This window comes from Ceratotherium simum, chromosome 1 (assembly GCF_057802395.1).
Source record: "Ceratotherium simum simum isolate JZ-2026a chromosome 1, ASM5780239v1, whole genome shotgun sequence".
Lineage (NCBI taxonomy): Eukaryota > Metazoa > Chordata > Mammalia > Perissodactyla > Rhinocerotidae > Ceratotherium > Ceratotherium simum.
The window spans coordinates 46,222,449-46,237,498 of NC_141900.1; the positions used below are offsets into that span (position 1 = coordinate 46,222,449).

Genomic DNA, 15,050 nt, shown 5'->3' on the forward strand with positions numbered 1-15,050 from the left:
TACAAGCTCATAAGAGAAACTGTACCAGAACAACTCGATGCTTGAGTTTTTGAGATATTTGTTTGTTGTTTTAAGATGCTAAATTTGGAGGTGATTAATCATGTAGCAATAGATCACTATTAAATCCCAATCTAAACCTCAAAAATTGTAATGGAAACTAACAAGATGATTCTAAAGTTAATATAGAAATGCAAAGAGCCAAGAATAGCCAAAGCAATATTGAAAAAGAACAAATCTGGAGTACTAACATTACCAAATATCAAGACTCATTAGAAAGCTATAGTAATTAAGATAATATGGTAAAGGCACAAGGACAGACATACTTCTCAATGGAATAAAATGGAGAGTCCCTAAACATATCCACATATTACAGTCACCTAATTTATGACAAAGATAACTCTGCAGTGCAATGGAAAGAATCATCTTTTCAACAAATGGTACTGGGTCAATTAGATGTCCCTATGGAAAAAAATGTATCTGCACCATTATGTGACTCACAAAAAAACATAAAGTATACATATACTTTATATAAAGTATACATACACATAAAGTGTAAGTCCACTTACATAAAATATGAAAACAAACTAATCTATATGTTAGAAGTAAGAGGAATGGTTACTCATGCACAATGATGGCTTCCCAGTTGCTGTTACAATTAGGTTTGAGAATGTTCAGTTTGTGAAAATAAATGAACTATAAGCCTATGATATGTGCAATTTTCTGTAGGTATATTATACCGCAACAGCAGCTTTTAAAAGTTAAAAAATTGCTTACAATTTCTTTCAGTTTTATTCAAAATCAAAAATATGCATTGGGGCGACTCACTAACTGGAAGCCCGGATTCATTCCTTATGTTATCACCCTAAATATTTTTGCTTTATTTTTGGCCATTTCTATAAAAGCAATCTATTCTTTCTTAATAAAACTAGCTTTAAAAATATATGGAAGGTTTAAATGTTTTCAAATTCAAAGCATTTTAAAGTAATCATTTCTTTTTCATTAATTATACCTTTCAGCATCTATAAAAAGATATGTGATTAGCTTGAAAAAGCATGTGCTTAGTCTGAAAAACAAAAACGTGATTAGTGTGAAAAAAATTTGTCTCATCTTGAAAATGTTCAATACTTCTTCACTACCTACAGAGAAATGTTTTTTTTTTTGACATTTTAAAAATAATAGTTTACAAAATGACCTTCATCCGTGTTTCCAGTATCAACTCTCTTTACTCATTATTCAATTTATTTGCAGATTAAGAAACTACTGAGGGCTTTATTACATCCCAGACACTATTTCATAAGTTACCTATATAGAGGTAAACAAGAGAGGCAAGATCTCTTCATCTAGTGGATTACAATCTAATGGAAATCATCCACAATAAGGAAAACCTATACATATGGAGTCTATACTACTCATCCCCCGCATAACCACTTACTTACTCATGGCTAGTGGAAGAAATTCAGAAGATGCTTTTGATTTTATTGTTATATGCAGCTGAAACTGATCCTAATTAATACATGTTGTAAACATGGCAAATTCAAGAAGGGGTGGTTAAAAAGAAGAGAGAGAAGGTATTACAAGGTAGCCAAGACAGTTGAAGTTATTCAGGAACACGTATAAAATATCCCAGTTGTACCACAGGAAGGGATCTGAGAGGCAGGACTGGATTCTAATGATTCTGGCGATAGGTACTGAGTCAAAAGCTACTGTTAGCTGCCTTTATTCTTAGGTGTGATTCCCAGGTGTGATGTGGTATAAAAAAAATGTGTACTAGGGGCCAGCCCGGTGACACAGCAGTTGAGTTCGCGTGCTCCACTTCAGCGGCCCGGGGTTCACACATTCGGATCCCGAGTGCAGACCAACGCACTGCATGTCAAGCCATGCTGTGGCGGCATCCCATATGAAGTAGGGGAAGATGGGCATGGATATTAGCCTAGGACCAATCTTCCTCAGCAAAAAGAGGAGGATTGACAACGAATGTCAGCTCAGGGCTGGTCTTCCTCACGCACACACAAAAATGTGTACTATCTAATAAATATAAGCAAAAAACTTCTGAGAAATTACCAAATGGATTATGGTCCTCATTCACTGCAAATCCAGATCAATGCCACTGCAGAGAAAAAGTCTTCTTGGACTGAAGATATCAATAAATGTTCCTTAAGAGTAAGCTTCAGGATACGTCAATCTATCTACTGCATTAGATATATGTCTACTGTATTATCTTGAATATACTATTTTCATTATTGTACTAGTCATCTCAGGTTACCATGACAAAATATCATAGTCTGGATGGCTTAAACAACAGACATTTATTGTCTCACAGTTCTGGACGTTGGCAGTCCAACATCAGGGTGCCAGCATGGTCAGGTTCTGATGACAGCTCTCTTCCTGGCTTACAGATGGCCACCTTCTCCGTATGTCCTCACATGGGGGAGAGAGATCTCTCTCTCTCTGCCTCTTCTAAGGCCACGAATTTTATAAGTTTAAGATCCCACCATCATGACCTCATTTAAGCTTAATTACTTCCTAAAAGGCCTATCTCTAAATGTAACATTAGCATTAGTCACACCATGAGTTAGAGCTTCAACAAAGGATTTTGGAGGGGGGTGACGACACAATTCTGTCCATAGCAATTATACCTCATAAGTCTAGAATATAGAGATAAAGCCATAGTGATTAGCGATGGCAGCAGTATAACTATATTCACGTTTTAAGATGCTAATGGGCCTAAGTGTTAGTTAGCTTTAACATCTAACTGGAAATGAAATAACCTTTGTAAAAAGAATATTTTATTACATGACCTCTGGAGACACGGTCAACGAATTGATCTTGGCTTTAGTTTTGACTGAAACATCCCTCAGCTTAACTAAACTTTAAACAGGTTTCTTCTTGACTATAGGCCCCTGACTGCCTCTTTTTATTATTTTTTAGAAAACTAAAGTTAGTTTTCTTACTTTAGAAAACTTGCTACTGTAAATTGTTTCTCTGCCTCTTTGACATATAAATCTTCTCTCAACCTCTTGCCAGTTTTACAACCAGGAATGTCCTTCTCAAAGACCTGGGAGCCATCCCTCCGAAATGTAATCATCTGGAATTTGAGGGTGTTATGCTAAGTGAAATTAAGTCAGACAGAGAAAGTCAAATACCATATGATCTCATTCATAAGTAGAAGATAAAAACAACAACAAACAAACACACAGATACAGAAATAAGATTAGTGGTTACCAAACGGGAAGGGAGAGGGAGGAGGGCGAAGGGGTGACAGGGCACATGTGTACGGTGATGGATGGTAGTTAGTCTTTGGGTGGTGAACATGATGTAGTCTACACAGAAATCGAAATGCAATGATGTATACTTGAAATTTATATAATGTTATAAACCAATGTTACCTCAATTTAAAAAAAAGAAAGAAAGAAATGTAATCATCCAGAAGGATAGTGCTCCAGTGGGTAGGTAGAAGCCTAACTTCCATAATCGCCAATTAGCAAACACAGTTGGCCTAGTCACCTTTACCAACTTTTCCACTAAAGTGTCAACCATTAGTTTTTCACTAGCTCACCCCAGTCCTTAAAAACCCTCCAGCCTTTTGTTTGAGCAGAGTTGAGTTCAATCTCTTTTCCCTATTGCAACAGTCTTGACCTCTATTTAAATAGTCTTGAATAAAGTCTTCCTTCCCATTAAAACTTTAACTTTAAAACTTTCCTTCACAGTTCTAAATAAAGGCATGAGGATAATCTGTAAAATAAATAAACCATGCTAAATCCTATATTATTATCTTGCTGAGCAGTACATTTTATAGTTGTCAGAAGTTTAAAAACTTTTAAGTTATTTTTAACCAAGAGGAAAGTGAGGCAACAAGAATGAGAATAGGACTGATAAGAGAAAGAATGCCATTGAGCTGAAGTTTTCTCCCTCACATTGAGGAGCATACTGAGCTAATCAACCAATCATGCCAGAAAGGCAGACCAGATAACTTTACTCAGGGGTAAGAAGGAAAAGCTACAACAATATGAGAACTGTTTTCCAATACACGTTTATTTATATGTTCTAGTAATTATAATCTAACAATGTCTATTGTCCTAATTTTAACATTAGATAATTATTAAAATAGAATTAACTATAAAAAAAGGTCATCTTTTAAACTTTTCTATAAAGGATATTAATTAATAAAAAATAAAGAGTTTATGCTCTTGATTTTGTTTCCTGTATCAAAAGGTAAGTCATTTGATCCTCATAGTACTATTATGTGTTTAAAAAGGGCTTAGTTGACTGAAAAAATGACACACTCTCTCTCTTTTTTTTTTTTTTTTGCTGAGGAGATTAGCCCTGTGCTAACATCTGTGCCAATCTTCCTCCACTTCATATGTGTGGGTCACCGCCACAGCATGACCACCCGTGAGTGGTATAGGTCCATGCCCAGGAACAAAACCCAAGAACCTAGGCTGCCAAAGCCAAATGTGTCAAATCATTCAAAGAAGATTTAATACCTATCCTTCTCAAACTATTACAAAAAATTGAGGAGGGGGGGAAGCTCCCTAATTCATTCTACGAAGCCGACATTACCCTGATACCAAAACCAGACAAGGACAACACAAAAAAAGAAAATTACAGGCCAATATCACTGATGAACATCGATGCAAAAATCATCAACAAAATACTAGCAAATCAAATACAACAATACGTTAAAAAGATTATACACCATGATCAAGTGGGATTTACTCCAGGGATGCAGGGATGGTTCAACATTCACAAATCAATCAACGTGATACACCACATTAATAAAATGAAGAATAAAAATCACATGATCATCTCAGTAGATGCAGAGAAAGCATTTGACAAGATACAGCATCCATTTATGATAAAAACTCTGAATAAAATCGGTATAGAAGGAAAGTACCTCAACATAATAAAGGCCATATATGACAAACCCACAGCGAATATCATCCTCAATGGTGAATAACTGAAAGCTATCCCTCTAAGAACAGGAACCAGACAAGGATGCCCACTGTCACCACTCCTATCTAACATAGTATTGGAAGTCCTAGTCAGAGCCATCAGGGAAGAAAAAGAAATAAAAAGGATCCAAATTGGAAAGGCAGAAGTGAAACTGTCACTATTGGCAGATGACATGATTTTATATATAGAACACCCTAAAGAATCCACCAAAAAACTTCTGGAAGTAATAAATCAATACGGTAAAGTTGCAGGATACAAAATCAACATACAAATATCAGTTGCATTTCTATACATTAACAACGAAGTAGCAGAAAGAGAAATTAAGAATACAACCCCATTTACAATTGCAACCAAAAGAATAAAATACCTAGGAATAAACTTAACCAAAGAGGTGAAAGATCTGTACACCGAAAACTATAAAACATTGCTGAAAGAAATTGAAGAAGACACAAAGAAATGGAAAGATATTCCGTGCTCTTGGATTGGAAGAATTAACATAGTTAAGATGTCCATACTTCCTAAAGCAGTCTACAGATTCAATGCATTCCCTATCAAAGTTCCAACAACATTTTTCACAGAAATAGAATAAAGAATCCTAAAACTTATATGGAACAACAAAAGACTCCGAATAGCTAAAGGAATCCTGAGGAAAAAAGAACAAACCTGAAGGTATCACACTCCCTGATTTCAAAATACACTACAAAGCTATAGTAACCAAAACAGCATGGTACTGGCACAAAAACAGATGCATGGAATAGAATCAAAAGCCCAGAAATAAACCCAGACATCTATGGACAGCTAATCTTTGACAAAGGAGCCAAGAACATACAATGGAGAAAGGAAAGTCTCTTCAACATACGGTATTGGGAAAACTGGACAGCCACATGCAAAAAAATTAAAGTAGACCATTACTTTACACCATACACAAAAATTAACTCAAAATGGATTAAAGACTTTAAGGTAAGACCTGAAACTATGAAATTTCTAGAAGAAAACATAGGCAGTACACTCTTTGACATCGGTCTTAGCAACATATTTTCAAGCACCATGTCTGACCAGGCAAGAGAAACAATAGAAAAAATAAACAAACGGGACTACATCAAACTAAAAAGCTTCTGCACAGCAAAGGAAACCATCAACAAAACAAAAAGACAACGTAACAACTGGGAGAAGATATTTGCAAACCATACATCTGATAAGGGGTTAATCTCCAAAATATATAAAGAACTCATGCATCTCAACAACAAAAAAACTAACAACTCAATTCAAAAACAGGCAAAGACCTGAACAGACATTTCTCCAAAGAAGATATACAGATGGCCAACAGGCACATGAAAAGATGTTCAACATCATTAACTATCAGGGAAATGCAAATGAAAACTACAAAGAGATATCACCTCATGCCCGTCAGAATGGCTATAATTAACAAGACAGGAAACATGTGTTGGAGAGGATGTGGAGAGAAGGGAACTCTCATACACTGCTGGTAGGAGTGCAAACTGGTGCAGCCACTATGGAAAACAGTATGGAGATTCCTCAAAAAATTAAGGATAGAACTACCATACAATCCAGCTATTCCACTGCTGGGTATTTATCCAAAGAACTTGAAAACACCAATGCGTAAAGATACATGCACCCCTGTGTTCATTGCAGCGTTATTCACAATAGCCAAGACTTGGAAGCAACCTAAGTGCCCATCAAGGGACGAATGGATAAAGAAGATGTGGTATATATACACAATGGAATACTACTCAGCCATAAGAAACAATGAAATCCAGCCATTTGTGATGACATGGATAGACATGAGGGTATTATGCAAAGTGAAATAAGTCAGAGGGAGAAGGTCAAATACTGTATGATCTCACTCATTAAGTAGTAGATAATAACAACAACAAACACCACATAGAGACAGAGATTGGATTGGTGGTTACCAGAGGGGAAGGGGGGAGGGAGGAGGGAGAAAGGGATAATTAGGCACATGTGTGTGGTGATGAACTGTAATTAGTATTTGGGTGGTGAATGTGAGAACATGATGTAATCCACGCAGAAACAGAAGTATAATGATGTACACCTGAAATTTATACAATGTTATAAACCAATGTTACTGAAATAAAAATAAATAAATAAAAATAAAAAGGGCCTTGTTGACTGAAAAATTGACAGTCTCTTTTTTTTTGCTGAGGAAGATTAGCCCTGTGCTAACATCTGTGCCAATCTTCCTCCACTTTATATGTGTGGGTCACCGCCACAGCATGACCACCCATGAGTGGTATAGCTCTGCGCCGAGGAACCAAACCCGAGAACCTGGCCTGCCAAAGCCAAACACGTCAAATCCAACTACTACATCACAGGGCAGGCCCCAACAGTCTCTCTTTTGCTGCTTTTTTTCTCTGCTCTAAATTTTGTCCCTACACCAGAAACATACGTTTATTTACCCAAAAGGGGAAAAAATGAAATAAAACAGAAATAAGATTAAAGCAGTTTTTTATTACTTTAAGTTTACTTTCTCATTATTCAAGGTCAAATAGAACAGGCAAATAAGCTTCAAGTTAAATATCAAAAATGCAGCAAACTAATAACTTATAATTCTCTTAAGGGACAGAAATTGCTAAGGAGCTTTTTATATTTTAATGGAAAAAATAAATCTAACATGAGCATGATTTACAAAATGTTTCCACAAAATAGTATTTGGTGAATTATTCTACACAACCTCACATTTGTCATAAGGCATGGCTATTTTCTTAAGCACATTTAAATGCCATCTCAACAATCTTATTTTCCAAACTGCCTTTTTGGTCAGGTTTCATTTTAGCAGTGAGGTACATCTTATTTTCTCCCTAATAGAAAGCTGTATTTTAGCTTTTTTCATTTATCTATAAGCCATCTTGGATCAACAAATGAATTAACTTATCTGCTGTGCTTCTACTTTTTAAGGTGCCATTTGGCATTGTTGCCCAATAAAATTAAAAATTATTATATGTCCCCCAAAGTCCTTCAATGTGCATCCCACATTTGATTAAATGCACATTTGAAGAAAATTCTCATCAAGCACAATTTCTGTTTCCTATAAACTATGTTTTAAAAAGTCCTTCAACTGCTTGACAGACCAATTTTAATCTTTCTAATGTTTATTTCCATTTTGTTCTGCAGAAAAAAGATACTCAGGATATGTTAGAGTGAATTGACTTTGTTCTGTCCTATTTCTCAATTATTTTCTCAGCATTACACTCTCAACAGACTAGTAATCAATTGGTTTCCTTTATAGAGATGCTGCTATTAAATTACTTTCAGAGGACATTATAAGCAGTAGAAACTGCTAACAGAAACTATTCAGGAATGCAAAAAAGATTATTGTTTGACCAGAAATATTTCTAAAGTGGGTTTATTAGCGTCACTACTATTTCAGCATTGAGGTTAATGGCTGACAATGTTAAAGGTGTATGCCCTAAGATGCTCAAGAATGATTATGACCCTACCTGAAGGCAGGTTTGCTATTGTGACCTCAATAATCTCAGGACCACATTATTGGGTAGAAAAGTAGGAGAGCCACATTTAAGACGTTAAAAGAAGTCTCTTTATTATTTGTGCTTAATGAAGCCATCAGCTATAATCCAGTTGTACAGTATTGCTTCTTTATAAGTTGTCTTCAGTTATATAAAGTGGTACTTATGGAGTTAAGAGTTTAAAACGAATTCCTTAACAGGAGACAAAATTGATGCTACTAGAATCAGTTTACTTGGACAGGGCTTCAGATTCAAAAAGACTCCAAAACAGGTTATTCCGTACTCTAATTTAGGTTGAATTCTATTGGCATATCTTAGCGAAAGGACCTAAAAAGACTTTTCCAAGTGGTCATATACACAACTACACAAATTCTCTGTAATATCATACATTTAGACATCATAGGAGAAGGCTTGATTGCCCTACACAACCTGGAGAATACTGTTGCACTATGGTTTAGGTTCACCCTTTCCCATAGATGTGATATGGAAAATGTACCATTAGGCACTGACTTGAGACACGGTTTATAGGAGGGATTCTGGGAAGATGGCGGCAATGGGAGGACTCTGAACTCTCCTCTTCCCTCAGACACAACAAATCCACAACTACCTGTGGAATAATTACCTCTGAGAGAGATCTAGAAACTGGATAAAAAAAAAAAAAAACCCACAACAAGGGACAACACTGACAGGGGTGGAAGAGGCTGAAATACACCTCTGATGAGGAAAAAAACCACATCCTAGCTGCAGCACTTCATGGCCAGGAGCAATCTTAAAGGTATGAAGCTTTTCCTGGAGGAGCAGGGGGATCTGAGCAGGGAATCTATGCCACAATAGGCACCACAGCCTTTGAATTCAGCACAACCGAGATGAGTTCCCATAACTGGGAACTGGCTTTTAAAACCAACAGGAAATACCCCCAGAAAAACTATTAAAACTCAGAGAAAGAAAAGCCTGCTCTTAAAGGGCCCATGTACAGATTCATCCATTCCAAAAACCAACACAAAAACACCAGAAAGAAAGGTGCATAGTCCTTTGGTAAAAGAGACTCACTTTCTAAGCTCTGAGTGCATCTCAAAGAGGCAGGAGAAAGCTGGGCCTGCCTCCCCAGGGACTGAGACATTGGCGGCAGCCATTACTGGGATGCAGCACAGTCATGCTGACACAGACACTGGTAGATGCCATTGGATTTCTCCCTCTGGGCTTTGCCCTGCCCGTTAGAGACAATTTAATCCAGCACAGCCAGGGCAGGCAGTCCACCCTAGGAACTGGCCTTGCACACCAGAAAGGCTGTGGGGAACTTGTGGACCTGTGTAAGAGGGGTGTGTGGGATCTCTGCAGTGGGGTGAGTGAGTCTGCCTCAGCAGGGTGTGCATTCGGGGCGGGCCTGCACTGGAAGAGTGTATGGGCCCAAGGACGGTGAGGTGTGTCAGCCGCAACCAACTTCCACTGCCAGCCATCTCAAACAGCCACACAGGTGATGTGCCCTGCCTTCCAATGCCTGAAAGGATTGTGTGCTGAGATTCCTGGGGCTGGCCCCATCTGTGCACCTGAGAGAGCTGACAACAGCCTCATGCCACTGGGAGCCTCACAGGTGGCCTGCAGCAATAGTGAGCACCTGAGCCTAGCAACCACCCATACTGGGGGCCTGACTCACTTAAGAGGAAAACAGCAGTGGGGGTGTGCTATCAGACCTTGCAGCCAGCCATACTGGGGCTTGCCTCGCCTAATGAAGTGACTATAGTGACTGCATTTGGGTCAGGCACCTTTAGCTAAGCCTTACAACCAGCCGGCCCAGGGGCCAGCCTAGCCTCCCCGTGCACCTGCAGTAAGAGCAAGCCCACCACAACAGAAGACACATGTAGCCCACACAGGGCTCACTCCTGGAACATTAGAAACTGGTGACAAGAGGGAAGCATATTCCTGGGCCCCATAAAGCATCTCTTACATAAGGCCACAATTCCAAAATCAGGAGACATAGCTGATCTACCTAATACATAGATATAAGCACAGAAAAGTAGGCAAAACGAAGAGACAAAGGAATGTGTTACAAATAAGGGAAGAGGACAAATCTTCAGAAAAAGAAATAACAAAACAGAGATAAACAATCTGCCTGATAAAGTGTACAAACTAATAGTAATAAGGATGCTCACTGATCTTGGGAGAAGAATAGATGATCACAGTGAGAACTTCAACAAAGAATTGGAAAATATACAAAAGAACCAATCAGGACTGAAGAATATAATAATGGAAATTAAAAGTTCACTAGAGGGAATCAACAGCAGAGAAGATAATGGATCCAGAAGAATGGATCAGCGACCTGGATGAAAGGGTAGAGGAAATTACCAAAGCAGAAAAGAAATAAGACAAAAGAATTAAAAAGAACAAGGACAGTCTAAGAGACCTCTGGGACAACATCAAGTGTAGTAACATCCATAGGTGTCAGAAGAAGAGAGAGACAAAAGGGCAGAGAACTTATGTGAAGAAATAATAGCTGAAAACTTCCCTAACCTAATCCAGATACAGGAAGCACAGAGAGCACCAAACAAGATGAACCCAAAGAGGCCCACACCAAGACACACTATAATTAAAATGTCAAGAATTAAACACAAAGAGAGAATCCTAAACTGCAAGAGAAAGGCAACAAGTTACAAAGGAAACCCCATATCAGCTGACTTTTCAGCAGAAACCTTACAAGCTAGAAGGGAGTGGCACGATATGTTCAAAGTGGTGAAAGGGAAAACAAATCTACAACCAAGAATACTCTACCCAGCAAGGTTATAATTCAGAATGGAAGGAAAGATAAAGAGTTTCCCATAGGGCCGGCCCCGTGGCTTGGTGGTTAAGTGCGCACACTCTGCTACTGGCGGCCCGGGATTCAGATCCCAGGCACACACTGATGCATCGCTTGTCTGGCCATGCTGAGGCGGTGTCCCACATACAGCAACTAGAAGGATGTGCAACTATGACATACAACTATCTACTGGGGGCTTTGGGGAAAAAAAGGAGGAGGATTGGCAACATATGTTAGCTCAGGGCCAGTCTTCCTCAACAAAAAAGAGGAGTATTGGCATGGAGGTTAGCTCAGGGCTGATCTTCCTCACACAAAAAAAGAGTTTCCTATAAAAGCAAAAACTACAGGATTTTATTACCACTAAACCACCCTTACAAGAAATGTCAAAAGGACTTATTTAAGTGGAAAAGAAAAGACCCCAAATGGGAATCAGAAAATTATCAAAGAAAAAAGAATCACAAAGGCAAATGCACAGTAAAGGTAGTGAATCAACCACCTATAAAGCTAGTATGAAGGTCAAAAGACAAAAATACTAAAAATATCTATCTCCATGATAAGAAGTTAAGGGATACATACACAGAAAAGGGAGGTTAAATATGATATCAAAAACATAAAATGTGGGAGAAGGAGAGTAAAAGTATAGGGCTTTTAGTAAGAGGTGAAACTTAAGAGACCATCAACTTAATATAGATTGCTATATACATAGGTTATTATAAACATAGGCAGTATGCTCTTCGACATTGGTCTCAGCACCATATTTTCAAGTACCATGTCTGACCAGGCAAGGGAAACAATAGAAAAAATAAACAAACAGGACTACATCAAACTAAAAAGCTTCTGCACAGCAAAGGAAACGATCAACAAAACAAAAAGACAACATAACAATTGGGAGAAGATATATGCAAACCATATATCTGATAAGGTGTTAATATCCAAAACATATAAAGAACTCATACATCTTAACAACAAAAAAACTAGCAACCCAATTAAAAAATGGGCAAAACATCTGAACAGACATTTTTCCCAAGAAGATATACAGATGGCCCACAGGTCATCTTTATGTTGAACATAAAGATGTTCAACATCATTAACTATCAGGGAAATGCAAATCAAAACTACACTTGAGATATCACCTCACTCCCATCAGAATGGCTATAAGTAACAAGATAAGAAATAACAAGTGTTGGAGAGGATGTGGAAAGAAGGGAACTCTCACACACTGCTGGTGGGAGCGCAAACTGGTGAACAGTATGGAGAACTGGGAAACAGTATGGAGATTCCTCAAAAAATTAAGAATAGAACTACCATGTGATCCAGCTGCTCCACTTCTAGGTATTTATCCAAGGAACATGAAAACATGAATATGAAAAGCTTTCCCACCCCCACACCCCCACCATGTTCATTGCAGCATCATCCACAATAGCCAAGAATTGGAAGCAACATAGATGAATGATGAATGGATACAGAAGATGTGATATATATACACAATGGAATATTACTCAGCCATAAAGAAGATGAAATACAGGCCGGCCCCGTGGCTTAGTGGTTAAGTGCGCGCGCTCCGCTACTGGCGGCCCGGGTTTGGATCCCGGGCGTGCACCGACGCACCACTTCTCCAGCCATGCTGAGGCCACGTCCCACATACAGCAACTAGAAGGTTGTGCAACTATGACATACAACTATCTACTGGCGCTTTGGCGGGGGGGGAAGGAGGAGGATTAGCAATAGACGTTAGCTCAGAGCTGGTCTTCCTCAGCAAAAAGAGGAGGATTGGCATGGATGTTAGCTCAGGGCTGATTTTCCTCACACACACACAAAAAAAGAAACCTATCTTAAAAAAAAAAAAAAAAGATGAAATCTTACCATTTGTGACAACATGGATGGACCTTGAGGGTATCAGGCTAAGCGAAATAAGTCGGAGGGAGAAAGGCAAATACCGTATGACTTCACTCATAAGCAGACGATAAAAACACCACCAAACAAACACAAAGATAGAGATTAAATTGGTGGTTACCAGTGGGGAAAGGGGGAAAGAGGAGGGCAAAAGGGGTAGTATACACAGAAACTGAAACATGATACACATCCAAAATTTACATAATGTTATAAACCAATGTTCCCTCAATAAAAAATAAATAAATAATTGGAAAAGGAAAAAAAAAAAGAAATGGTTTATGGTCACAACATGAGAGGCAAGGCCATTAAAAAATGACCCTGTTAGAATGGACCAAAAAAAAAAAAAACCCCCCATAAGCAGTAACTTGGGAGAAAATTTATACCTAAGCATATCCACTTACAGTAAGCTCATTAAGTCGCAAGGCTTTTGAGGCTATTATGAAAGAAGAGATATTTATTAGTAAGCTGAATATCAAATGGATTTCACAGACAACTTCGATCTTCACTGCAGGCTCTGTGAAGCCTAAATCATTCCTCATGCTTCTGAAAATTTACATGAGGTTTATTATCTAGTTCTACTCCCTGACATAGGTAGTAACATGACAACATTGCCTACCATGTCAACTGAATAATGACTTGTTCTCCCTCTCACCCAAAATGTTCTTTCTTTCCTTGAACATGCCAAGCTCTTTACCACATCCTTGTCTTTGCACATGCTAATTCCTCTGCCTAGTATAGTGGTTGAATTGTGCAGATGTAATTAAGTTAAGAATCTCAAATGAGTTCATTCTGGATTAGGGTGGGCCCTAAATCCAATAACAGGTTTCTTATAAAAGAAAGGCAGAGGGAGAATTTCAACACAGAGACACTAAAGAGCAGAAGACAATGTGAAGACAGAGGCCAAGATTTGAGTAGTGCAGTTACAAACTAAGGAACATCAAGGATTGCTGGCTGCCACCAGTAGCTAGGAGAGAGGCATGGACCAGATTCTCCCTCCAAGCCTCCAGAAGGAACCAACACTGCTGACACCTTGATTTTGGACTTCTGGCCTCCAGAACTGGGAGAGAACAAATTTCTGCTATTTTAAACCACCAAGTTTGTGGTTGGTATGGCAGCCCTAAGAAACTAATACACAGGGACACCTCCTCTCTCTTCTTGGGTGGCCTTTGCTTCAGAGGTCTGCCTAAAGGTCTCCCCCTCAGAGGGTCTTTCCTTGACCATACCATTAAAATAGATCTCTAAACCTATCAATCTCTATCACTGAATCTTGTTCATTTCTATAGCTTTTGCCAAAGTTATAATTACATATTTATGTGTTTATTTATTGCCTGACTTCCACACTAAACTATAAGCTCTATAAAGGCTCTTTTTGTTTTCTTTGTTTGATTAAACTCAGTGCTGTCCAAGCAATTCCAGCTCCTAGCGACTCTGTGCACAGCAGAGCGGCACCCTGCCCGGTCTTTCTGCACCATCCTCTCACCTTCCAGTGTTATATCAGACAATGCTCTGCTGCTATTCACAGGGCTTTCATGGCCAATTTTTTAGGAAGTAGGTGGACCTCCCTTCTGGTATTTGAAATATCGGTGGCACAGCTTTCAGCATCACAGCAACACGAAGCCAGCACAGCATGACAACTAACAGACAGGTGGTGCGGTTCCCTGACCAGGAAACAAACCCAGGCCAGGGCAGTGAGAGCATCAGATCTTAACCACTACACAACCAGGGTTGGGTCCAAAAGCTGTTTAATACATAAATGTATCAGTAAATTAATAATCTACCTATGAAATGCAGCCCATTCACCAGTTTCTAAAAATAAAATAAAGCACACACAGCACATTCATAAGCCCAGTAGAATTTACTAAAGAATGGAAGGCAATTTATATAATGTTATAAACCAATGTGACCTCAAA

The 15,050-nt window shown here is 38.6% G+C and overlaps 1 protein-coding gene across 1 annotated transcript in view; it reads right to left on the reverse strand.

Moving 5' to 3' along the window:
- Positions 1-15,050, reverse strand: part of THSD7A (thrombospondin type 1 domain containing 7A) — a 673,077-nt gene that overhangs the window by 574,774 nt on the left and 83,253 nt on the right. The window lies entirely within an intron of this gene.